Genomic DNA, 26,183 nt, shown 5'->3' on the forward strand with positions numbered 1-26,183 from the left:
AGGAAACTGGCGAAAGGGCCTGCCTGAGGAACAAGGAAACTGGCTAGAGGGCTTGCCTGAGGAACAAGGAAACTGGTGAGAGGGCCTGCCTGAGGAACAAGGAAACTGGCGAGAGGGCTTGCTTGAGGAACAAGGAAACTGGCTAGAGGGCTTGCCTGAGGAACAAGGAAACTGGCGAGAGGGCCTGCCTGAGGAACAATGAAACTGGTTAGAGGGCTTGCCTGAGGAACGAGGAAACTGGGGAAAGGGCCTGCCTGAGGAACAAGGAAACTGGCTAGAGGGCTCGCCTGAGGAACAAGGAAACTGTGGAGGGGGCCTGCCTGAGGAACAAGGAAACTGGTGAGAGGGCTTACCTGAGGAACAAGGAAACTGGCTAGAGGGCCTGCCTGAGGAACAAGGAAATTGGCTAGAAGGCTTGCCTGAAGAACAAGGAAACTGGTGAGAGGGTCTGCCTGAGGAACAAGGAAACTGGCTAGAGGGCCTGCCTGAGGAACGAGAAACTGGCGAGAGGGCTTGCCTGAGGAACGAGGAAACTGGCGAGAGGGCCTGCCTGAGGAAAAAGGAAACTGGCTAGAGGGCTTGCCTGAGGAACAAGGAAACTGGCGAGAGGGTCTGCCTGAGAAACAAGGAAACTGGCTAGAGGGCTTGCCTGAGGAACAAGGAAACTGGCGAGAGGGCCTGCCTGAGGAACAAGGAAACTGGCCAGAGGGCTTGCCTGAGGAACAAGGAAACTGGCGAGAGGGCCTGCCTGAGGAACAAGGAAACTGGCTAGAGGGCTTGCCTGAGGAACAAGGAAACTGGCGAGAGGGTCTGCCTGAGGAAAAAGGAAACTGGCTAGAGGGCTTGCCTGGGGAACAAGGAAACTGGCTAGAGGGTCTGCCTGAGAAACAAGGAAACTGGCTAGAGGGCTTGCCTGAGGAACAAAGAAACTGGCGAGGAGGCCTGCCTGAGGAACAAGGAAACTGGCCAGAGGGCTTGCCTGAGGAACAAGGAAACTGGCGAGAGGGCTTGACTGAGGAACAAGGAAACTGGCGAGAGGGCCTGCCTGAGGAACAAGGAAACTGGCTAGACGGCCTGCCTGAGGAACAAGGAAACTGGCAAGAGGGCCTGCCTGAGGAACAAGGAAACTGGCTAGAGGGCTTGCCTGAGGAACAAGGAAACTGGCGAGAGGGCCTGCCTGAGGAACAAGGAAACTGGCCAGAGGGCTTGCCTGAGGAACAAGGAAACTGGCGAGAGGGCCTGCCTGAGGAACAAGGAAACTGGCTGAGAGGGTCTGCCTGAGGAACAAGGAAACTGGAAACCTGCCTGAGGAACAAGGAAACTGGCGAGAGGGCCTGCCTGAGGAACAAGGAAACTGGCTAGAGGGCCTGCCTGAGGAACAAGGAAACTGGCTAGAGGGCTTGCCTGAGGAACAAGGAAACTGGCGAGAGGGTCTGCCTGAGGAACAAGGAAACTGGCTAGAGGGCCTGCCAGAGGAACAAGGAAACTGGCGAGAGGGGCCTGTCTGAGGAACAAGAAAACTGGCGAGAGGGCCTGCCTGAGGAACAAGGAAACTGGCTAGAGGGCTTGCCTGAGGAACAAGGAAACTGGCGAGAGGGTTTGCCTGAGGAACAAGCAAACTGGCTTGAGGGCCTGCCTGAGGAACAAGGAAACTGGCTAGAGGGTCTGCCTGAGGAACAAGGAAACTGGCTAGAGGGCTTGCCTGAGGAACAAGGAAACTGGCGAGAGGGTCTGCCTGAGGAACAAGGAAACTGGCTAGAGGGCCTGCCTGAGGAACAAGGAAACTGGCGAGAGGGTCTGCCTGAGGAACAAGGAAACTGGCTAGAGGGCCTGCCTGAGGAACAAGGAAACTGGCTAGAGGGGTCTGCCTGAGGAACAAGGAAACTGGCTAGAGGGCCTGCCTGAGGAACAAGGAAACTGGCGAGGAGGCCTGCCTGAGGAACAAGGAAACTGGCTAGAGGGCCTGCCTGAGGAACAAGGAAACTGGCTAGAGGGCTTGCCTGAGGAACAAGGAAGCTGGCGAGAGGGTCTGCCTGAGGAAAAAGGAAACTGGCTAGAGGGCTTGCCTGAGGAACAAGGAAACTGTCGAGAGGGCTTGTCTGAGGAACAAGGAAACTGGCGAGACGGCCTGCCTGAGGAACAAGGAAACTGGCTAGAGGGCCTGCCTGAGGAACAAAGAAACTGGCGAGAGGGCCTGCCTGAGGAGCCAAATGAGGGAAAACAGGAGAGACTGCCATAAACAAACGACAAGGGGAGAAAACCAGCTACTGGGTTATACCATCAAAGCCTGGACTATCGTGGGTAGGTCTTCAAGTATTTTGTTGAATGAAATTGTTATAGCTTTTAAAACCATTCAAATAACGTGTAGCACTTTTAAGTCATTTCACCCACGAATATGAGTACAAGAGTAGATTATTAGAAGACTATAATATATCATGAGTGGTAGTACTGAAATGTCTAAGAATTTAAAGGTTGCATTCACTGTGCAGCTTCAGTGTTGTTGAATGAATTTCTGAAAGAGCTGAAATGAAGGACACTAAAGGAACTTTGATCCGATGTTTCATTTATGAAGTGTTTAGGTATTGCTAATTGTAGGCACAAGCTGTTATACTGCAAAGGAAATGCCGTGTTCTTTCTCTCTCTGAAGTAGCCTGAGTTCTTGCACACAGCCATCTTACTTCTAATGATAAAATACAATGAAATTCTGAAAAGACATTTCATTTTATTCGAAAAAAATTGACGAAAAGGGAAAATTTTGATCGTTAATCAGATGCAGAAATGACTAGATTAAATCTCTCGTTGAAGGAACTTAAGTAGGAAAAAGGTTTATAGTATCAAGTTATGGTCAACTGTCAGGTTCGGGTACTTTTAAAAACCACTCGAACTTGAGAGAACTCAGATGTCAAAATCCATTAGGCGTAGATTGGATCTAGACAGGGCAGCTAGTCTTTGCAAGTAGGACTAAAGAGGGATATGTTAAAGTAAACAACACTTTGCAGCCATTTCGTATAACAAGCCGTCTAGCTACTTGAACTATACACCTTTAAAAATGTGTACCATCTATAAAAAAAAATATAGTGAAGCTTTATCGATGAGTTGACAGGTCAGTGATGGTATCATTTGAAAGTTCACAGACTTTTCACACAACTTGGTGTGTATTGGGAGAACAGAAGTGCTAAAACAGCTGTAGATCAGTGTTTGATTGAATGTTTTCATTATAGACTGAAGACGGGAGAACGGGTCACAATGAGGAACCTGGAGGATTTTGTACCAAGAGCTGACTAAGCCCAGTATGTCACCCGGATCCATATCCTGTCAAGGTAAGGCACCGATGAAAATGGAAATGTTCCCCTAACTGCCTCCTGATTTTGTGCAGTATGTATCATCACTTTTGTCTTCCACGAGCACAGTTAAAAACTGCAGATGGTGTCGCACAATAGACCACACTGCAATCAAGTGTACTGGTCAGATGTTTTGGGGAAAAGTTCGTCAAAGAGGGCACAGTACAGTATCGAGAAGTAGATGGATTTGGAACGGAAATGATAGTGTGCCTGAATTAAGACGTAGAAATCATCATCATCAATAATAATAATAATAATAATAATAATAATAATAATAATAATAATAATAATAATAATAATAATAATAATAATCTTCATTTGAGCTCAGGGCCATGTCCATTGAATATACAAAGTAGAGACAATACAATACATACAATCTAGATACACGAGATAAAATGGTAGAAATGATAATGGGCAATGTCCACACATTTTGCTGAAATAGTAGTAAAGTAGTATTTGTAATAATGGTAATGACAGCAATAATATTGAGAATAATAGTAAAAATATTAAAAATATCTATAAAAAACAGATTGCATGCAACTGATTTCCAGCTAGGCTGTTACCGAAGTCAGGTCCAGAATGCTAAATACGAAATGTGAAAAAATGGTCTTAATAAGCTTTAGCGTCAAGATAATTTTACACAAGGGAGCTCTGTAGAGAAGAATGTGGCCTACGAAATTAAATAGATTTATATCTGTAGTAGCTTGACGATATGCAGGATATTTATTATTCTAGTACTTTTCCTAGGGACTTGATTCGTGTCCAGGTGCGATGAAATTAGAGCTTGTTACTTTTATGTCAATATGAGTATTTCTAATGTGGTGCATTGAAACCTGAATACATGGCTAGATTTCATTTCAGTAATTTAACGTGTAATGAACTAGTTCAATGATACATCATTAAAATGAAAATGAATATGTGATTGTAGTGACAAAACTAATTCAGTACTAAAATATCCTTCTAAAATGTTCGTATTAGTACAAAAATTTAGCACAATAATTAAATGAAAAAGTTCACCTTTTAAGTTATGATAACCATCACTAGGTTATGCGAGAATCTGTGCCAATTTTAATCTACTGTATGTGGTGTATAGAGTTATTTCTCAGTACTTACTAGATTTTTGTGATTTCTGCAAATACTCTTTCGGTTTAGACTCCAAAGGACAAAATAGTTATACGGAAATATCCAGTAGGCAATCCAGGTAACTTGAAACACAGCTGATGACGTACTTTCCTCACGAGGTACACTGTAGGCATTACTAACGGATGTTCGCAGCATCCTTTTAGCCCATAGCTGCATCCACTTTTTAGCCTTTTCCTTACCTCCAAAGCCGCTTCCTTTTTCGGCATTGCTGTCCAACACCTCTAACTGTTACTTCTTAGTCCAAATGTAGGGTTTGTCCAAGTTCCACCTTCAATTCCTTTTATTTTATCTCCTTTGCTCCTGGATTTCTTTATCATGCTGTCCAACCACCCCAACTCTCTTTTCATCGTCTTAAGCGATGAATTCCTTAAAGTGGCCCAGTGCTTGGCTTGGCAACCTCAATTTCATAAATCAATTATGAATCAGTCAAAACTGAAAGCTTGCCAGAAAAAAATAATTCTTTTTTTTTTTAGGTTCTCTGTGGACTTTGCCACGGCAGAAAAATTATCAGGAACATATTCATATGGTGGACTTGATTTCTAAATTGGTTCAATATTTCAATATAAAAGTTCACAGATTAAACATATGATACTAAAATTATAAATGTCACTGTTTAAAGATACTCGGAAGGGATGATTGGTGTGTCTTGCAAGATGTGCATCTACAAGTCTGGAGAAGAAAGGAAGTCCTTGGACGGTGTTGCTTGACACTTGATTTAGACAGAAAAAATACAACTCTGTAGTTTCACCAGTATTAAACTTCCTTATGTTTGAGTTCCGTTTAGCTGCATTTTTAATGAATTGAAAGATAGCTCTGTATTATTACTCGACTAAATGTAATGTTCAGGACATTTATACCGAATTAAAGAGAGATGACCACTTTATTACTGGGCTACTTTGATGTGTAGGCCAAATGCAGTGATTTGAGAGTAAGGTATATCATTACATCTGGATTACCTTTGATTCTGAGTCCATTTTTACTGAGTCGTAGTGTACAGAATTAGATCAGCACTATATTCTTCAGCTACCTCTGACTTTCAGGGCATTTTTTAACTGAATTAAGAATCAGGACCACATTATGGACGGACCGCTTTTCAATTTCCGGACATTGGTACTGAATTAAGTCAGGACTATATTATAACTAAGGCCTTTAATATCTTGGGCATTTTAAATCAAGTTTTCTACTGACGTTTCAGGAATACAGTACCACTGGTTAATACTTAGGACAATTCTTTCAAAAAACCTCAATTTTCCATGATTCAATTAACTTCTTCCCCATTCCTTCAGGTGATCCACAGCTAGCAAAGTTCTTGATGGGGAAAACTGAAGAGGTTTGAAGACGATGCTCCAAAGAAGTTGCATAACGCTTGAGCAAAGGTAGTAGGTGTCTGATGAACATGAAATGTGTTTCTTTGGGGAAATTTGGGTGGATAGAAATGGTTGTTTAGATGGAGTCGAAGCTACAGACTCAGAAGAGGTTGTTTTGATAGAAATTCAAAGTGATGCAATTTAAAGTTATGGAACTTGGCTTAGGACACAATTAGAACTTGTGGACTTTCATTGCCTATAGCTGTTGCATACTCTTACAAACTTAATATAAAGTAACTTTAACCACAATACTAAAATGTTATAGGGAAATAGATCTTAGCATTCGTTAAAATCTTGGTGTTATAAATTTTTTTAAGTTCCAGAGGATCAGTTGAATTTTCTCTGTCGTTTCCCCGGTAATCTTGGGTAAGTTGCAGTGTATTATACAGAATGGTGTGGTTTTTCATAAGTACCGTGAGGAATTCAGTTAGTGAGAGAAGCTGAGCGAGTACTTGATTTAAGGCAAATTAGAGAGAAATGGGACATTGGTGGTGCTGAAAAACCTTACCAGGTTTCGTAAAAATTTTGAAACAGTAATAATAATAATAATAATAATAATAATAATAATAATAATAATAATAATAATAATAATAATAATAATAATAATAATAATAATAAAATACAGATAATAAAGGGCACAACTTAATTTGCTAATTGAAATTTACACTAGAAGCCGTTCACTTTTTTCAGTGAAGCTTGCATTGCAATCCAATTTCAAATTAATATTGACTGTAACAGTGACCAAATACAATATAATTTCATTAAGACGTCCTTGATAAAAGACGATGACATATTATTGGTCTAAACAGGCCCTGTCCCATCTTTGGCCCTTTCAGTAAAAGGGACCTAGATATAGGTTGTTTGGGGCCCAGTTTTAACAAACCATCTTCTAGTTTAATATCTTGTCATCCACAAGATCTGAACGTGACATGGTGTCATTAACTTCTTCCTCATTCCTTCAGGAAGTGTCTGCAACGTGCAAGCAAAACTGAGACAAGTTTGAGTGGACTTCTCTCACCTTGGAATTCAAGAGGCGACTACAGTTTGAATGGCCGAATTTGAACACGAGTCTCGCCTTGGAATTCAAAAGGCGACTACCAAATTTGTACAGTGGGCCAAAATGTGGAAAATATGGCTTTATTAACATAGATGTTGGAAACTCCTATGACTAATAAAAGCAGGATAGGGTTAAATTCGTAGAATCGTGCACATGCTTTATCAGGGTGATAATATTGCCTGTTGACACAAGGCTGAGTCAAGCCCAGCTTTGCTTGTAATTTCTAAATAGGAACTGCAGGAATCTTTGTTACATGAGGTAGTCCACTGCAGTTCAGGATATAGGATATACCATTGAATTTCCACTTTAATTTCTCTGACAGCTATTTAGTAGCTCAGTGTCTCGGGATGTATAGTTATAACTTAATTTTCTTATGAATTTAGCAATAGTTATGTGGTACCTCAGTATACTTCAGAATACATTGATTTTTCTAAGTTTTATAAGTCAAGTACTTACAATAAGTACATTTCAGTGTGGTTTTCTTTGAATTTCTGACAAGTTTAAAATTGATTGTCAGTTCGATCATTTTTCGGGATGCATAGATTTTTAATATGAATTTCTTATCAGTTTATTATTAGTTATCAAGTATTTCTTTATGTTTCAGGATACATTGTTTGTTTTGACATGAACCTAGTATCGGTTTCGTATCAGTTGCAAGTAGCTCACAGTATCAGGATACATAGGTAATTCAGTTTTCTTAATCAATACTGGCTTCAGGATACATTTTTTTTTACGTGAGATTCATAAATTGAGGACTGGATGTCAAAAAGCTCAGGTTGTTTCAGGATACATAACTCTCTCTCTCTCTCTCTCTCTCTCTCTCTCTCTCTCTCTCTCTCTCTCTCTCTCTCTCTCTCTCTCTCTCTTTTTTTCACTTAACTATTTTATGAATTTAACACACGTATGTTTTACGATACACAGTTTTTACGTGAGTTTCTAAGCAGTGTTAATATCAGCTATCAAGTGACTAGTATATTTCAGGATACATAATTTTGTACCTTTAATTCTCTTTAGTTTAATATCGTCTGTCAGGTAGCTTAGGATGTTTCAGGCTACATAATATTAAAAGTGAATGACCCACCAGCGTCATATCAGCTATAGATAGCCATGGCTACACTTTGAATATATATTAAGGAAGGACGGAAGTTTATGGATAGTTTTTGATCAGCTTCGTTTTGACTTGCAGCATCCAGTAAGTCTTTTTTGTTCAGTGCACTCCCGCACTGGTACAAAAGTCACGTAAGATTTATAGTTTTTATTATTTTCAGTCATTTTCCAGAAGTTCGAAAGTTATCAGTAGCAAAAAGTTTATTAGTTAAAAAAACTAGGCTTTATTGATTTTATGGAATATCTTCGTGGTGGTCAGTCAAGTTCAGAATAGATAAGTGAAGATAAACCTGAGGTATTAGCCTTTAAAGAATGTGTAATGCTTTTGGCAAAAGTGCAAATTATTCCTGATATTTTTCGTCAGTAAATCTTGCAGATATTGTTAAACTAACTTCCATAACAGTAGGGACTTAGGGTTAAGCTTCTCATATACTCTTTAAAGGTTTAGTTCATATTTTATTTCTTTATTGATTGATACATTTCCTTTAGAAAATTGGTAATATTTTTCCGAGGTCTTGCGTTATTGTAATGTTATGTTATGACTTTGAAACTTAGATTGCAGAAAGGTTCTGTTTAAGCATGTACACAATTGCACTGTTAAGACACGAGATATTTCAGAATTCAGTTTCTTAGTTTTATCTCAAAATTGATGACATAATGAGGAACTTGGCATTGTTTTCAAGCTAATTAACAATACACTCTGAAGTTTGTACAAAGCTTGCCAAGAGAATAATGCTTCTTGCTTAACAGTAAAGATACACCATTTAAAATTAATGCTGTAAATATTAGAGAGTGCTTTATCAAGGGCATTATTATCATGGCATCTCTGTATATTTCAAGACACTGCTGGTTTATGAAGGTTACAGATTGAGGTGTTCCTTTGAGGGCAGTTTGGTATTGTTGCCAAATGTATTGTAGGGAAATAATTTAAAAAGTAAACTCAAATTCTAAGCATTACTTTCCAGAGAGTTTGACACTATTAAAAATGGTATTTTGGGTCTCAGTCATATCGAATGCATTACTTGAGGATAATTTTTTTTTATGTGAAAATTATATTGTAGGTAAATGAATCAGTAAGTAAACTCAAATTACAAATTAATAAACCCACAATTATGAGATACAGTTTTTTGCGTCTTATTTGTAGGTAGACCTACTGGAAAGATTAAAATCATTATAAGAAGTGATCATTAATTTTTCACAAGAGCATCAGATATATTCTAGCCTTCGTTACTAAATTAATAAAATGTTTTGGGAGACAAGCAAGTCATTCGTATCTCTTTCCCTGTAAGGTTCTCACAGAGGGATTGATGTTCCGTGAAAGATATAGAGTAGAGTTAGGCTAGGCTGAAGAAGTTGAACAGCAAAGTGGAAGATGCTGAAGGGATTTCTGTTATGCGTATTCTTGCCCCAAAATTAGTTATCATAAATGAAATCCTAACAGAAGAATTCTGTCTCAGTTTTGGAACTAAATTTCGGACAGTGTATGTAGTTACATTTTAACAACATAGATCTTGGATGCTTGTGGCTTTATTAACGTAAATTGTTTGAGAAATTCATTTTTGTTATTTCTGACTCATAGATTTGTCAATTTTAGAATCCCAAAAGCAACAGTGTCTTGAAATATGGAGATTTTTTAGGTTAAGGCATTATTCTTTAATTTTGTTAACATGTTTCATACATTTCATATTGAATTTAAGTTATTTAATCAGTTAATTGTTGTTGTTAAAAGTTTCTCTATAAATTTGAAAATTGGGAAAATTATTGTAATTGTATTGACATATGTTGTACAAGGACGTCTGTATTTCAACTTCTTACTCAGTTCCTATCAAGTCTAAACACTCCTTTAGCCAGAAAAGGTAATTAGTTCCTTTGTTAGTTCTTGCCCCCAAAAAAAAAAAAGGGAAGTGTATCAGTATCCATTGTCTCCTTGTTTGTGGTACACCCTATATGGACATTGCAATGTAGATCTGATGAACCTTGAATTTGGAGACTCACAGCTATGCAGATTTTCGCCAGTGGCCAACGCTTGCAGAATTCTGAAGTTCCAGTATTTCTTGCAATGTTATTAGCTGTGGAAATCGGATGTTTTGTAAATTCATATATAATAACTAAGACATTGATCTTGCTGCTTCCTCTCAACCTTCCATTCTGACTAGTCTTCCTCTTCTGTCAACTTGAAATCTCACACTACGCCTTCAGGGCCATCTCTTTGGTCCCTATTAAAGCTGTTACATAGAGACACCTTGCAAATTTACAACACAACTTGAGGCTCCAGAATTGTACTTCTTTTTTGCACCGTAGAAGTGGTTCTGATCACTAGAACACTTGGGAGCAAAAATCCTATATGTTTCATGTTATAATAAAGCCCACATGCATTTGCTTTAAAAGGATTCTCTCTCTCTCTCTCTCTCTCTCTCTCTCTCTCTCTCTCTCTCTCTCTCTCTCTCTCTCTCTCTCTCTCTCTCTCTCTCTCTCTCTCTTTTGCACAAGTACGTCTACGCATTTTGAGTCTCACCGAAGTCTGTACATGGTTTTCTAAAGGATCATTTCATAGTTTTCCTAAGCTTCCTTGTACTCCTTGCAAGTTTCAAAGCATCATTGTCTGCTGGAGGATTCTTTGAACACTTGACTTGTTTTGCTGAAACCACACACACACACACCAAGATGTTTTTGCCCTTACTTCCAGACACAGGGGTTAAGTACCTCCATCTCACCATTTTCACAATAGGTATTCAATCGTGCCATGATTATAGATATTTGGATCTTATATTGGTAGGGCATGAAATTTAGGTAAATCTTTGAGTGTAGATATACTTGCTATTTCATAATATTCTGAAGTGGATTTTGCAGTTTTTTGTCTCAAATTTTGGGTAGTTCATGTTTTGCAATGTGATGAAGTTGTGAGTTTCATCTCATGTTACTATTTGAGAAGGGAAGGGTTTTTTAGTACTCTGTACAAAGTGAGAACTAGAGCAGTGTCTTTAAGAAATTAACATTAATCTGTAAAACTGAACAGTTTAAAGAAATCTAAGAATTGATGCTTATTGTTAAGGGACGTAAGTTGAAGTACAGAAGTCCTCACATATATAAACTGTGTAGTTATAAGAAATGGAAAGAAAATAAAGGATTCCTTGGGGTCAGCATTGCAGTGCCCCGAAGGAGAGAATGCCCCCGGCAGGAGGTATACAGCCAGTTGGTTGCCAACTTTGAAGCTGACCCAAAGGGCTGTTGTTTTCTGAGCTGACAGCAGATTGCTGAGGTGGGAAAAACCTTGTATATACTGTACTTCCCTTGTACTTTCCCAGATGTCTTCCAATTTTTCTATGCCACAAATGAGAATGTTAAACCATTTTAATTGTCAAAAGGGAAATTTTATGTACAGGAAGTCCAAGAGATCTGTAGTAATTTTACTACTAAGACAAGCCTTGGCCTATTCACTCATATTGCTGTATTTGTACTTAAACAAATTCTTGTTTTGTTTGTGTCTTTTGATCTGGTGTTAGTAAGCCTATAGAGTTTTATCTCCAGAATTTTGTATCAAACGACGTGCAATGGCCAAAAAAACTTCCTATGGATAACCAGTAAGAAAATATAAGATTTGTGTACATTTTGACATTCTGTTTTCTCTGTTTCATGCTGGATTTTATCCAAAGTCTTGTTACAGAATTTGAGTCTTGTATGTATTTAATCTTGTAGAAAACGAGTAACATTAAGCAAAGGACAAACGATTATAATATATATATTTTCGAATGCATTTTGGAGAGGGTTATAAGATCTGTCTTCAGAGATATTTATACATAAGATTCACTTATTTTGATCAATGATAAATGGCTAAAATTGCTTGATGTATATGATGCAAAAAAACTATATGGATGACTTGAAATGCTTCGATTATTTTCCAAGAAAATCCTGATTTCTGGGATATTTTTATTCTGAAGTGTCACGTTTTGCTCTGAAGTTAATTATTAGATTCGGTTGTTTAAAATTCTCTTTCCTGGCCAAACTCATGTAAATTTTGTGATGTAATGGAGTTGTTCTAACTTGTAGAGCACCATTTACCAAGATTAGAGAACTAATTCTCTTGGGCAGAATTTATCCTTTTTGCTGACGTTGGATTTGATTGACTGTATCTATCACATGCTGGTTTTTTAAAATGATTTACTTGATAATGCTTCACAAGTTTATTTTTAATTGTTCAATATCATTTATATCCTGCCAGATGTCTTTAAAGGTATAAAGTTTCAAGATATTTACAAAAGTCAAAAGTTGTCTTAAAGGATGTAAGTCTATCAGATCATTTGCAAAGTTCAAAGTTATCCTTTTGGTCAATATATGACAAAACTTTTAGTTACATTTCAGACACATACAGTCTTTTCAAAAGGGGGTACCAGCTGGGGGCTTAAACACCTTCGCGTCTTAGGCTAAACATTGCATTCGTGTAATTGAAATAAAGAAGGGATAAATACCACATTGGACATTGTTAGCAGTCTGTGTGATAAAACCTTACAAGTTCATAGCATCGTCAGTTAATCAGGCAAAACCAGGTGTGTGTGTGGATTAATTTAAAGGAATTGTGATGGAAATCTTTGGCCTAACATTGAAAGGAACTAAGTTATATGACAAGTGTAATATATAATGAATTGACCTTTGCTACACAAGAAAGGTTATTATACTGTCACCAATTGCCTTAACCAAAAGGCATGCTTGGGTTTTGAGGTTTTGTGAGGTAATAACTAAACTTCGCTGAATTCAAGAGATTCATGTAATGGGATGAGGAAGTTATCCTCATTATTAGGTTACCTTTCCGATGCAATGCTTAATTGATATGAAAGTATACAAGTGCAAAACTTGGTAAGATTTAGATAAATTCGATGCTATGGAGAAGCTCGTTGCCATTTCTTACAGAATTATAGGAACCTGTAATGTTAATTTTTGTAATGTTTACGTCAGTTTATGATGGTTACTTGACTTCAGGTGTTTAAAGGTTTCCACTGGAGGTTTGTAGACAAAGAAAATGTTGTACTGCTTGACTGAGCTTTTGTTGGCTCTTAGAATTGGAGATGCATGTCCCTGATGTGAGGTGGTTATGTAATGGTGGTTCTGGTTGGGGTAATTATTGCTGGGAGAGTGTGTGACCTAATTTTATTGATTTGCAGATATTTAGATGTATAACTGGTATAGCTTCTTCACTTATCCAAATTGTCTTTCTGGTCTGATCCTACAGCTAAACATGCCTGATCTTTTGTGACTTGATTTAAGAAACTGGTCGTGATGTAGGTTTGAAAATTTTCCCAATTTTTACCTTGAAGTGCAATTAACCTTTGAAGATGTCAATTGATTTGTGTAGGGGTTTTGTGAGTTTTGATCTTCTGGGATTTTATTGTAAAGGTCGAATCAGACAATTTTGACATTAATAATATCTTTCCAGAAGCCTAACGATATGCAATTATGGATTGAGTACGCGTCTTTTTATCATTGTGATTTGTGTCTTAATCAAGTCCTTGTTTGTGGCGCCCTTGAGTTCCAAATACTAGTCGACGATAGTAAAGTTCTGGAATATGATGAATTTAAAGACTGAAGTTTGGTGTTTAGAGAGTGTTGTTAAGAAACACTTTGGTAAATTAAGAGTTGTGCATTAAATAATGTTTTCTTATTCGGGATGATAAACTTTGGTCCACAGCAAAGCTTGATAACATCTACTTTGTGTTGCTCAAGGTACATCATGATTGGATGGTTTTTTCGGCCTGTGTATGGGATTCACATCAGTTTTTATTGTCTGGGTTTTTTGACTAAGGAAGAGTTTGGTTTGGCAGTGCAATATGGAACATTGAGGGAATTCGTTCGTGATAGTGGTGCTGATTTTTTCTCGCTTTTTATAGTCTGGTCTTCTGAAGCGTTACTTTGTGAAAACTGGGTTGATATTCGAATGTCAGGTGGTGACAGTGAATTTGGTAGCCAACAATTTGTTGGTGACAACGGAATTTGGTATTGGGAAATCGCTTTGTGGAGTTTAGACTTCAGGCCTTTCTCGTGATAACTTGGGCTGCCTTTTCAGTGCACGATGGTAGAATCAGGAGTCGTCATCATTAGTACTGTCTAAGTATATGATGCAAAGTTTGAATCACAGTATGTTTGAAACAAGTCCAGGGTTCAGGAAAAAAAACTGGGTTAAGATCAATTAGAATTCAGGAAGTCTTTGCTTTTGCTAGATTGTTGTTTAGAAAGTCTGTTAGGTTTTAGAAAGTTTGTTAGTCAATGGTATTTCTCATTTCAGGAAATATGTTGTTCATTTGGTGCCCCATGAGGTTCAGGAAGTTTCTTTTGGTATTTGATATTCAGGAAGTTTGTTTGACACTTTTGCATTTAGGAAGTTTGTTCTTGTGTGTTACTTTCACTTTTAAAAGTCTGTTGATCTGTAAAACTTTGTCCGAGAAAGTCTGGATCTTCACGATGTTTTACTTTCAGAAAACCTGCTTTCTAGATTCTTGTAGTCAGATTTCTTGATTTGTAATAGTTTTGGGTTTAGAAATTTTACTGTTTTGTGTAATTCTCCCTGTAGTCATTCCGATAGCATGAGTTATATTTTCATTCTCAGTGTTTATGTGATGCTTTTACCTTCGTGTAGTTAGTTTGTGTATGTTTTGCCTTCAGGAAGTCTGTCAGCTTTAGCTTTTTTTTTTTTGTTTTCATGATTTGAGTGTTTGCATAAAAATTGTTAGCTTGCAATTTATTATTGTAGAAAGTTTGTCTGTTTGTGATATTTCGTGGAAGACCGTTAACTGTTTTTCTTGCTAGAAATTGTATATTTGTTTGTTATGGCCTGGAAAACCTTGCTAAGTTTGTATTTTTGCAGGTAGGAAGTCTTCTCGTTCGAAAATTTTGGCAAGGAAGTCCTTTGGTTCGTTTGTTTTGGTTACAAATTTTAATATATGGTTAATGGAATGCAAAGACTTATTTTGTGTAATTTGCCGAGAAAAATTGTTAGTTTGTGCCGTTTTTCTGTTAGGAAGTCCTCTGGTTTGGGAAATTTTTTGCCTAAAATGTTCAATGGGCTGGGATTTCTCCTCAAGATTCAGGCATTACTGGACCAGAATCTTTTTATCTCTTATACTGAAGCTCAGGAAGTCTGTAGTTCCAGAGTTTTTCGGCTTGAAAGTATATCGTCTAAAAAAAATGTGCCTAGAAAGGTCTTTTAGGGGGTGAGAGGATTTGCCTGAAAAGTGTGTATCTTTAGAAAAGATATTTTCAATACAGTTTCTCCTATTTTTTTAAGTTTTTAGCTAAAATTGTTTGTTTGAGTGGGGAGGATTTTGCCCAGAAAGTGTTAGTTGGAAGTGCTTTTTACTTTGTTGACCATTGTGTTATTTAATTACCTCAGATTAGAAAGTGTTTACTTTGGAATTTTTTTTTTTTTTTTTTTTTTTTTTGCCTCGAAAGTCTGTTAGTTTGGGTTAGGTTTTTATGAAGAAAGTCTGTTAATTTGGGTGAGCGTTTTATGAAGAAAGTCTGTTAGTTTGGGCGAGGTTTTCATGAAGAAAGTCTATTAATTTGGGTGAGGTTTTTATGAAGAAAGTCTGTTAGTCTGGGTGAGGTTTTTATGAAGAAAGTCTGTTAGTTTGGGTGAGGATTTTATGAAGAAAGTCTGTTAGTTTGGGTGAGGATTTTATGAAGAAAGTCTGTTAGTTTGGGTGAGGATTTTATGAAGAAAGTTTGTTAGTTTGGGTGAAGTCTTTATGAAGAAAGTCTGTTAGTTTGGGCGAGGTTTTTGTAAAGGAAGTCTTTTAAGTTTGGGTAATTTTTTAATGAAGAAAATCTGTTAGTTTGGATGAGGATTTTATGAAGAAAATGTATAAGTTTGGGTGAGGTTTTTTATGAAGAAAATCTGTTAGTTTGGGTGAGATTTTTACGAAGAAAGTCTATTTGCTTGGGTAAAGTTTTTATGAAGAAAGTCTGTTAGTTTGGGTGAGGTTTTAATGAAGAAAGTCTGTTAGTTTGGGTAAGGTTTTTATGAAGAAAGTCTGTTAGTTTGGGTAAGGTTTTTATGAAGAAAGTCTGTTAGTTTGGCTGAGGTTTTTATGAAGAAAGTCTATTTGCTTGAGTAAAATTTTTATGAAGAAAGTCTGTTAGTTTGGGTGAGGTTTTTATGAAGAAATTGAATTAGTTTGGGTGATGATTATATGAAGTAAGTCTATAAGTTTGGGTGAGTTTAATGAAGAAAGTCTGTTAATTGGACGAGGTTTTAATGAAGAAAGTCTGTTGGTTCTGGTGAGGTCTTTATGAAGAAAGTCTGTTAGTTTGGGTGAGGTTTTTATGAAGAAATTCTGTTAGTTTGGGTGAGGTTTTTATGAAGAAAGTCTGTTAGTTTGGGCAAGCTTTTTATGAAGAAATTGTGTTAGTTTGGGTGACGTTTTTATGAAGAAGAGTGTTAGTTTAGGTAAGCTTTTTATGAAGAAAGTCTGTTAGTTTGGGTAAGGTTTTTATGAAGAAAGTCTGTTAGATTGGGTAAGCTTTTTGTGAAGAAATTCTATTACTTTGGGTAAGTTCTCTGGGTAAGTTCTTTATGAAGAAAGCACGTTAGTATGGATGAGGTTTTTATGAAGAAAGTCTGTTAGTTTGGGTGAGGTTTGTATGAAGAAAGTCTGCTGATTCAGGGTGAATTTTGACTTTGCCTGGAAATCATTAGTTTGTGATTCTTTGGCTAGGAAATCTTTTAGTTTGTAAGTTTTCAACACAGAGGCTGTTTTCTTTCTCAGGATTGTGAATTTTTCTTAGGAAAGTTTCTGTTTGTTCTACAAACTTTGTTAGTTTGGGAGAAATTGTGTTTGTACAGAAGGTGTGCATTTGCCTACAGAATGGGTCAGTTTGGGAAAGTTGGTTTCTGGTCAGAAAGTGGAGAGACTGACTTGAAAAGAGTCGTTTTGTGACATTGTACTTGACAGTGCTTGTTCGTCAGTTTTCGACTTATTTACCCATTCTATGTTTTTTATTCTATTTAAACCACTGCCTACAAAGTTTGTCAGCTGGGAAAAGTTCTTAGACCAGGAAATGCTAGTTACAGAGAGATTTTTTCCACAGAATTTGAGTCTGTTTATTTTACCCAGAAATTCTGTCAGTTCCGGAGTGTTTTTTGCCTAATAGTAATCGGAAGAACTGAAGTTCAGTATTCTCTTTGTAATTTTGGATATAAGGGTGACCACATCGTCAAATAATTAGGAGTCCAGTAACATGGGAAATTATAATTTTTGACTGGAACAGGAAAAGCATCGGTAATTCTATTTCAACTAAGTGATAAAAAAATGCAAAATTGATTTGACACTTTCGATGATAACTATGTTTCAGTACTATGTGTAACAAATGTAAGAATCGCGCAAAATTACATTATTGTTACAAAGGTCTTTAATAAGTGTGCGATTGTCATCTAACAGATAAGATAAGAGGTCAAGAAGATTCAGAGTATCAAACAGTTATTGAAACTCGGTTTGTCATTGGTTTAGTATTAGCATTTAAAGTCAAGTCTTGAGGTATTGTGTCTAAATTAAAATCAGTAATCCTTCATAAAGGTCTTCCATACTAGTGCTCGTTTGAAAATGAAATGTACATTATTCTGTGGCCCTGTACTGGTGGATCAATACAAGGTTAAAGTTTTTGGTGTCCTGTGTCCCTACTCTAGTAAATATGTGAAACAGTAATTTTAATGTACTGTATAAGCCTGTTCTAGTGTGCAACATGAAAACGTGGTTTTCTTGTTCAATATCGAACAGATTTTCATTTTGGGCAATTTTTAATCACGTGGCCCTATTATGATATGACAGAAATTTTTATAGTCTTGTATTTGGAGAGCAACATAAAACTACTGTGTCTCTTGCAGCCCTGTTCTGGAGACCAGTACACAACTGCCATTCAAAGACTTTTAAAAACTGAGACTGAAAGATTTGAGAAAACATTCTAAATTCAAAACAACCGAAGGAATATCCTAGCCAGGTGCTACACATTCCTCCCTAATTACCTGGCAATGGGATGGATTTTTGTAAGGTGTATCACACAGAACCTAAAGTGGCCCAGTGGTCCACGTGTACGGTGAAGGTTGACGTTAGTCCGACCTGCTGTCCTGCTGGGGGAGGAAGAACGGGGCAGGAGGATATTAGCTTTGCACGTCTCTGACCATTTACCTGACTCAATCACTTACATTGAATGGTGTCATTAGGCCTATAAGACGAAGTGGTGGTGTTTTGGGAGGGGGGGTGCCTCAAGGCGCACTTGTTCCACCTGAAGGGGTTTGGGTCACTTGTCTGCTTTTGGAGGGACTGTATCACGTGTCTTGTGTAACTGATTGCTTTTGTTGTAACAGAAGACTTGAGGATGACTTGTAATTTGAAATAAAATAACATTAATTAGCATATATTTGGTTTTTACTTGTGAAATTCCTGTAATTCTCCTGTTCAGAAAGACATCTGAGAATATAAATGAATATTCGTAACTTTGCAAATAAATCTTGTAGATAAAAAAAATCATGTATTCTGAAAATAGAACCGTATTAAGTGCATTTCCTCAAAGTTTTGAATGAATGGGGTGAATTGAAAGTTAAATTTAGGTCTATTTTACTAAATATTCTGGTGCGTGTAATGTTAATAAGCTAATCAATTAAAATCTATAAAACTGCAGTTAAATTTTTAATTGAAAATATAAAGTAAGCAAATATATAGCATAAAATATGAAAAAGCTGCAAAAATGTGATTTTGAGAAAAACTGGAAATATGCAAAATATTCTGGGAAAATGCAATAAATTATCTGTCAGTTACTGTGTGCATAATTCTATAACGCTGCCCATTTTACGAGTTCTGTCAAACCGAAATCTTTCAATGATTTCTCTCATAAAATGACCCTCTAATTGTGGAACTTGGTGTTTTACAACTTCGAATTAAAAGTATTGCATCATCGAATTTACTTGAGTAGAATGAAGTCACTTTTACATTTATATATAGATAACGTATCAAATAATATTTTCAAGTAAATGACCATCAACTGATCTAAGTCAGGAGTTGTGTCAGGTACATATTCATCTTCAGTGTCTTTTGCTTAGTGTTCCTGCTCCGTTTTCTATGAGGGTTGAATAAAAGAAAACTCAGTTTCTGGGTAAGAAGACGTGAGGAGAGACACACTGTTTTGAAACCTCAACGAAAACGGGAAGCGGAATGTCAGAATGTCTGTTTACACCCCGTAGATTTCTTACACAGTTATCCAGAGAGGAACTGGACATGAGATCGAGACACTATTGTATTTTTGGCCATTATGCTTCGAAACGAAATTCTGGCGTTACAGTTCTACAGGTTTTCACGCCATTTTTCACTAAACATGACACGCCAAGCAAGCATTTGCCAAGTACGAAATCACAGCCTTTAGAGCAAACGTCAGCTAAGGCTTGTCTCATTGGTAACTTGACCACACCCATCTTGGACTGTTTGTACTTGAAAGTTTTCTTTGACATTTGAAAGGGTCTATATAGCGTTCCTATTAGTGCCATAGAAAAACACAGCTGGGAAACAAATACAAGGGAAATACGTTTATTTATAAGGCTTTTTCTCATCTCTCGGCTCAGAAAACAAAAACAGCTCTTTGGGTTGACTTTAAAGTTGGCAACCGACTGGCTGTGTAGCTCTTGCTGGGGGTATTCTCTCCTTCGGAGCATTTCAATGCTGGCTCCAAGGGTAAAAAAAAAATTTATCACGAGTAACCTTCCCTAATTATGGATTCAAATAAAAGACTGTCAGGTTATTTTGTTTTTTATTACCCCTCTCTTCTACAGTTATACAAAATTCCACACATTCATGACATAAATGCTTTTATAAACGATAAAAGTCACAGCCTATGCCACCACCACAACCTATGAAATAACCATTGATGGTATCCATTTGACAAAATGCTTGCCTTCTCATTATAATGGACAATGCCTATGTTTATCTGTTACACCCGACTGCTTTCGCGAAAGGTAACAACCTATGACGTAATCACATTGTCCTACGGCGTCATTGCTTACAGTTGCCCTTTTCTATATTCCAATCGAGTTTCATATTAAATATGACGCAATCTCATTCGTCATCAATGACGTCATTTATTGCTGCCTTTTTTATTCTAATGGACTATTTCCTTTCTATTCTTATGACAACGGGTGCTTTCGTGAATGGTAAATATCAGCGTACTACGTGATCACGTCCTACAAGGGGAAAAATGTTTCCGCTGGCCCTTTCTGAAGGGTTTCCTACCAATATCTATGACCTCGACTACCTACCGTAGCGGAAGATAAAGTACCACAAACAATGGATGGATTGTGAAATTTAGGGACGTATTCATTCATGTCCTATGAAGGCGTCAGCGATGACGTTATTCTATATGCAAGCTCGCTTTATTCGTTTTGAGGGACTACTACTAATACTTATCTTTGACGTCACAAGTTATGACGTAATCATACATGGTCCTAAGCGTCTTCGATGACGTCATGGTTAGCTTTTATGAATGGCAGGCACAACCTATGACGTCATCACATTCAAATAGGGAAGGGCATTTCGATTAAAGTTTTTTACTCATTGTAATGGGCAATTTCCTATTACAGTATATACCTTGAGTCTTATTAGCTCTCAGTACTTTTATTCTGGCTATACTTTTGCTCTTTGAATTGCTCAATTTGAAATTTTGATTTCAACACTTGGCATTTCCAGAAGAAATTTTGATTTCAAGAACAGATAGCGAGAGAAATTTTACTTGGCATTTCCAGAAGCAAAATGTGACTTTACCACACTACTGCTAAACATTATGAAGAAAACTTGCCAATTTATCAGCAATTTATCACAGATTGCAATAACAGAAAAAGGCAAGGAGCTTCATATAACAAAAATTAACTAGTTCACAAAAGAAATTGTACCCTGGATCTCAAGGTCATGAAAAAATTAATGAAACAACACTGAGGAAGACTTCTTAAAATCAACAATGAGAAGACACACGTAAAACAGTTTCTGTAATAAAGAATTCAACCAACACCTATTACAATTACTTTGAGCTCAGTCACATACGCAAAGTAACTTGTACTTGCAGAGAACCAGGGCATGCAATAGCGAAAGAAAGATAAATATCTTGCAATGCATAAAGTACGCCAACATTATAATAAACATCGACAGGAAATATCTTAAAGTAAAAATAGCAGAAATATTTGATAAACTTTAAACTACTAATTGTACATCTGGTCTTCCCTGCTCAAGACCAGCAAAAAGGAATATGACACTAAGGCCAACGGCCAAGAGCTGGTGGGACCTATGAGGTCATTCACAGCTGAAAGAGAAACCGAGAATAAAAAGGTTTTACAGTAATAGTTTAACAGGAGGAAAACCTTACAGTTGCACTATGATTCGATTGTTCGGAGGAGGAGGAAAATAAGATGGAATAGAGAGAATATGAGCAGATCTACAGTAAAAGGATGAAAGGGGTTGCAGCTAGGGGCCGAAAGGACGCTACAAAGAACCTTAACCAATGCCTACAATGTACCATGGTAAAGTAGAAGGAAGGAAGACTGTAATACATGTGAAAATTAACAAGTCTGAAAATTTATTTCTGCGTGTACTCCAGACTGAAAATTTATCTCTGTGTACTCCACAGAGAGAGAGAGAGAGAGAGAGAGAGAGAGAGAGAGAGAGAGAGAGAGAGAGAGAGAGAGGTTAACAAAACTCACAAAAAATTTATTAAAAAAACTAAAACACCTTACAATAACAATAAAAAAATTCAAAACACACTTGTACACGTAACAAACCTTTTACATTTTCCAATTTACAATAAAATTCATTATTCTGTGATCAAGAGGGAAGGAAAAAGCAAAGAAAGCCCTAAATATTCATTCTACCTTTTAAAACACACCTGGGAATAGATAAACATGTAAAACCTTTACAACTTTTGCGTCTCCTTTCTCACAAATAGTGATGACATAGTAGTCATATTAGATAGATCTATTAATAATTACATAGGACATTACAGCATATCTCTTACAAATTTATGAAGTAGATTGGTCATTAATCCCCTCTATCCTATGACTATTACAGAACCTCCAATAGCTTTTGTTAGATTACTAAAAAATCACAAGGCAGTGTTAGGCATTATTATTATTATTATTATTATTATTATTTTAATTATTTGAAACCTTATTATTTAAAAGTTGAAACCTACTCACGTGGAATAAGTTCACAGGGGCCATTGACTTGAAAATGAAGCTTCCAAAGAATATGGTGTCCATTGGAAAGAAGAAACAGACGGTAATATGAAAATCAGAAAGAAGAGATCAGTTATTAGAAGAGAAAAAATAAATGAACAAATTAATAAATAAATAGATTAAAATCTAAGTCAATTATAAAATACAGGGAGAAATTTCTTAGGGTAGTAGAGCATTGCGTCTTCACTTGAACTTCTGAGGTTCCATTGCACAACATCCTCAGGGAGACTGTTCCACAGTGTCCAACGGTGCAAGACATAAAGAACCTCTGGAAATGAGGAGTTAAACATCTAGGCACAAATGCTTGGGACTTCAAAGGCTCAAAATCAAAGACTGACGTGATGAGAAGAGAGCAGAGCATTCATTTAGCATGAAAATTCATTGGTATGGTAATGAGAGGAAGGGCACAGATAAAAGAAGACCTGGATCAAATGGGAAGTTGGGCAGGTAGACAAGTCCACAGTTATTTATGCGTATAAACATATTAAAAAATAAATCTGTACAGAGAACTTTCGGGAATCTGTTCAATTCCCCTTTTCAATCTCAGATTGCAAAGGGGAATCGGACAGATAACTGAAAGCTTTCTGTACAGATTTATGTTTTAATATATTTATACCCATTGTTTCTCCGTTTCAAGACTCATGCTACTATGAGTATTTTTAATGAACTCATTACATATCAATCCATAAAGGTGGAACTTTTGGTGTTAAAACATCACTAGCTGTTGGTATGAATTCTGTGCACAAAATTCAAACTAACACTGATATGAAAGTTCAATGAAGTCCTCTTCTGAATGCCATTTGATGCAACAAAGACAAACCAAAACAGAGTACATGGTAAAGGTGAGGGTCTAATTGTATAAAAAATCAGCACCTTTTATCAATCAGTATCGAGGCCAGATATTGAACATTAAAAAACGAAAGCACATAACCTGCAGCACATCACACGAAGTATAAGCTCTCCCAAACATGGGAACAACTGCATTGCAAGCATGAACAGTTTAGATTAATGGTTTTTGCATTTGACTAAAACAATGACAAAAATGCCAATAAAAAATCAAGAAAATGTTTAATAAAAATGTTACCACAATTTCTGTAGTTTCCCCTCATGAAATACCTTTGAAAGTCTCAGACTGAACCAACAGAGAAATTTGGTAAATAAGCATTTCAAGAAACTTGTGCATTTATTGGGAAATGATACAATATACAATTTGGGTCAAAAGCCCAAATGCTGGGACCTACGATGTCATTCAGCGCTGGCAAGAAAATTGAGAGTAAAAGGTTACAAAGGTGTAGCAGGAGGAAAACCTTGCAGTTGCACTACAAAACAATTGTTAAGAAAGGGTTCAGGAAAGTAAGATGGAAGGAAGAAAATTAAGTACAGGTACAGTAAAAAGAATGAAAGGTGTTAACGGGGAAACCTCACAGTTGCGCTATGAGGGTGGAAAGTAAGATGGTGGAAAGAGAATATGAGCTGAGGTACAGTAAAGTAAAGAAAGGGTTTGTAGCTAGGGGCAAAAAGGACTTGAGTAATGCCTACAGTGCACCACATGAGTGCACTGAGGGGAAGAGGAGATGCCCAGGAGGCAATGATGATGATGATGATGATGATTAGGCGAGAATGAAAAATAAAAATATGCTTGAAACAGAAACCTGGATGAGTAAAGACAAATGAAATGCAAAATGAAAGAGAGCAGAAGGAAAGTAAATCAGAAAAATAGCAGAATGGAAGCAGTAAAAAGATTTTTTGAATGAAGAGAACGAACATGAACTGAAGGGTACTGATAAAACAAAAGAGCCAACAGAGAATGTGGTATCTCAAGATAGCAACATCATAACACACAGCTTGTTCAAACCAGCTGGAGAACTATGTAGTCATTTAAGGACTGACCAGAATACATAGAATTTTCATAATTATGATGATTTCCTATCATCTTCCATAACTTCTTTCATACGAACACCATATTCTTTGGAAGGTTGAATTTCAAGTCAATGGCTCCTGTGGGCTTGTTTCATGTGAATACTGTAAGGGTTTTCAGTATACAGTATAATAATAATAATAATAATAATAATAATAATAATAATAATAATAATAATAATAATAATAACACTTTTCACAATTAGTGATTCTTCACTTGGAACCATCCTTGAAAGCAGACCTGCAAGGGAAGATTCCACAGAACAGAATACCAATAACAAAGGAGAAACTAGAGCGTACGAAATGATGACTAACAAAAAAAAAAAGAGAGAGAAATTAAGAGTAAAAAGGTTTTATAGGTGTAACAGGGGGAAAAAATTACAGTTGCACTACGAAAGATATGAACTGAGATACAGTAAAAGGAATTAAACGGATGGCAGCTAGGGGCTGACGGGACGCTGCAAAGAACCTTAAGTAATGCCTACACTGTACCATGTGGGGTGTACTGATGGCGCTAACCCCCTACGGTATAGAAGTACATACTGGAAAAGAAAATGGACAAAACTTCTGAAACCTGACAAAAAAAAATCAGTTTTCTGTTGTCTTAATCTGGTTTTATGACATTAACAGTATTTAGCATTCAATAGTTTAACAAAGTAATGACTTAGGAGTTCTCAATTCTTGACTCGGAGGCTTTCCCAAAATGTTTTATTTCTGTGGGCAAAATATATCATTCAGAAAGTATAAATGGATTTTTAGAAAATCAAACCTTCTACTATATAGCATCATGTTGTTACACATCTAGAATAATGAATGATACAGCATTTGCTACAACGTTTTTCCTCCCATGAACACGTCTAACACTTACTTCAAATCTAAACATGGCAAAACACACCAAATTCTTTCATTTGCAAATAAGAACCAGAAATACAGTTTTACATTTGCTACAGAGCCAAAAATCTTCTTTACCAATCAAATTTCCTCTAAACCATTTCTAATTTGCAAAAATTTCGAGACTGTGAAGCACTAACTTTCCATAATTTACTTAATATATTTGCACTGAGTTACTGTAATCTAAATTACTCATATATAACTGAAATTCTTTATCTTAACTTTTATTTCTCACAGAGCATCTGGCATAATGAGAAGGTTGAAATTAATTAATTACTGCACATATGTTACATATACATTATTGCCAATTTGCTTAGCTTTTTTTTTTAATGCACATCCTCAACCGTGAGGAACATTTTGTTACTTTGTATACTCCTGACAACTAAATGCCTGCTTGTGGGCTAAGAGTTACAAGAAAAACATTCTTACTCCATTAATCCTATAAAGAAAAGCAATCAAAAATAAGTTCAGATAGCCAAAGTAATTACTTATCCTTTTTGCCATGACAATGTAAAACCCATTAATGGATTTCCAAAATATGGCAGCAGCACACAAGTATTTAAAAACACCAATTTAGTCTGAAAATCGTACTTGTCACAGTTTCATGAAAACAAAATTATTTTCACTTGTGCCTAAGCAATCACGAAACTTATATAGATAAATCTGATGGTTATACTAATTGGTGTGACCTCCACAGGGTAGGGAAGTCCCAACCACCCCTTCCCTTTTTGTCTATCAATGGTCTCCTTCCTCAAATCTATCTGCAGACACAAGATATGCACCAGTCAGATGAACTGAGATGAAGGCACTCCCAGTGATGCAAATATAAATTTATGAAATATGGAAGAAAGCAGGACATGCAGAAGGGAAAGAAAAAATTATATGAAAGAAGGAAAGCAAGGAGAAAGAACAGAGACAAAGACAAAGCGCTTTGTACCAGTGAAACACAAAATTCTTTTCATATTCAGCAAGAAATTATAAACCATTTCTTTCAAATTATTGTCAGTGATTAGAAAATAAAAATCAACAACATTACTGAAGTGAACAAACATTTTCATTAAGCAATAGCTTATTTATCTGTTATAAACTTCAGAGAACAGAAAGTTTTTTGG

At 36.7% G+C, this 26,183-nt stretch overlaps 1 long non-coding RNA gene across 1 annotated transcript; it reads left to right on the forward strand.

Annotated features, from left to right (window-relative positions):
- The first annotated feature begins 2,128 nt into the window (after window positions 1-2,128).
- Window positions 2,129-22,389, forward strand: LOC136854510 (uncharacterized). Its single transcript, XR_010857719.1, has 4 exons — window positions 2,129-2,301; window positions 3,222-3,320; window positions 5,771-5,860; window positions 6,814-22,389. It is a non-coding gene; the product is annotated as an uncharacterized lncRNA (long non-coding RNA).
- Window positions 22,390-26,183: the final 3,794 nt, after the last annotated feature.

Source organism: Macrobrachium rosenbergii, chromosome 3 (assembly GCF_040412425.1).
Source record: "Macrobrachium rosenbergii isolate ZJJX-2024 chromosome 3, ASM4041242v1, whole genome shotgun sequence".
NCBI lineage: Eukaryota > Metazoa > Arthropoda > Malacostraca > Decapoda > Palaemonidae > Macrobrachium > Macrobrachium rosenbergii.